This window comes from Sinocyclocheilus grahami, unplaced genomic scaffold (assembly GCF_001515645.1).
Source record: "Sinocyclocheilus grahami isolate Dianchi unplaced genomic scaffold, SAMN03320097.WGS_v1.1 scaffold4468.1, whole genome shotgun sequence".
Taxonomy (NCBI): Eukaryota; Metazoa; Chordata; class Actinopteri; order Cypriniformes; family Cyprinidae; genus Sinocyclocheilus; species Sinocyclocheilus grahami.
The window spans coordinates 27,016-28,124 of NW_015509402.1; the positions used below are offsets into that span (position 1 = coordinate 27,016).

General features: G+C 35.3%; 1 long non-coding RNA gene across 1 annotated transcript; it reads right to left on the reverse strand.

The window, feature by feature from the left end:
* Nucleotides 1-6: 6 nt before the first annotated feature.
* On the reverse strand, nucleotides 7-997 carry LOC107576853 (uncharacterized). Its single transcript, XR_001608127.1, has 3 exons — nucleotides 872-997; nucleotides 651-754; nucleotides 7-507 (listed from the first exon to the last, which is right to left on the reverse strand). It is a non-coding gene; the product is annotated as an uncharacterized lncRNA (long non-coding RNA).
* Between the last annotated feature and the right edge of the window lie 112 nt (nucleotides 998-1,109).

The window sequence follows — 1,109 nt, forward strand, 5'->3', positions numbered from 1 at the left end:
TTCCTGTTCTCAAATCCCTACCAATGGCATCTGCATCATTTATTTTAAGGTAACCTTCTTGTGTGCTCATCATGCGCTCAACTAGCTAACTACTGGGCCATAAGAACACTTAAAAGTGTTCAACCCAGAGACTTACTTTATAAAACAGCCATGGAGTTTGTAATAAGAGTTTGCAGCTTACATATCTTGTCATATCCATTGACAATGTGAGGTGAGAAACAGCTGGTTTTCATTTAGACTTTACAAATATCCCTTTCTTCAAGGGTATAGATATCCTGATCACAAGCACCATAGATATGTGAGCATAACACAAACAAGTAAATTAGATAAAGATGCAAAACAGATAACTAAAAAATGTTTTTGCATAAAGCAGAGAGTGGGTGATTTATGCAGAGGAGCTAGTGGATACGAGAGAACAACAATTCATGAAGAAGGGTTTTGGGCGACATCATCTTTATTCCAGTTCATCCTCTGGTGCAATGGGGCTGGTCTGCTCAGAGGTAATGCCTAAAATATCAAACGCAAACAAGTTAGTTTTACAATTATAGAAATAATTTGACATGCTTTAAGAATTTCATACCAAGCAACACTGCAGCTGCCTCGTACTGCAACCACTCATGATGTTATAATAAAAAAACAGGAAGTCTCACTTGAAGCATCATCATCATTGAGAGATTTATTCTCTTCGTCAGCATAACCAAAACTTAAAAGTTTGGACATGTTCACTGGAGCTGTCGCCTTCTTATCATGGGAACTGTAGAGACAATTATCAAATGCTTATATAGACTGAAAACAGTCCAAGAGTTTAATAATTGTTTTTCTTGTGAATCTGGAAATAATGTAGAGGCTAAAAATGTAAAAAGAAACATACATCTTTTTGAACTTGCTGGCTTCTGCATTCTCGTTTTGGTTTAGGGAGAGTTTCTGCATCTCTGATGTGGCATGGCTGGCATCCTGTGTAAGGAAATTAGATGTTTATAATTTTAGGAATAAACTAAATTATTCACGGTTTAATATAATGGTATAAAGTGCTACTAATGAAACCTTCTTTACATGTGATTCATTCAAAATTCACAATCAATAATTCCATTCAGCAAAAAAAAAAAAAA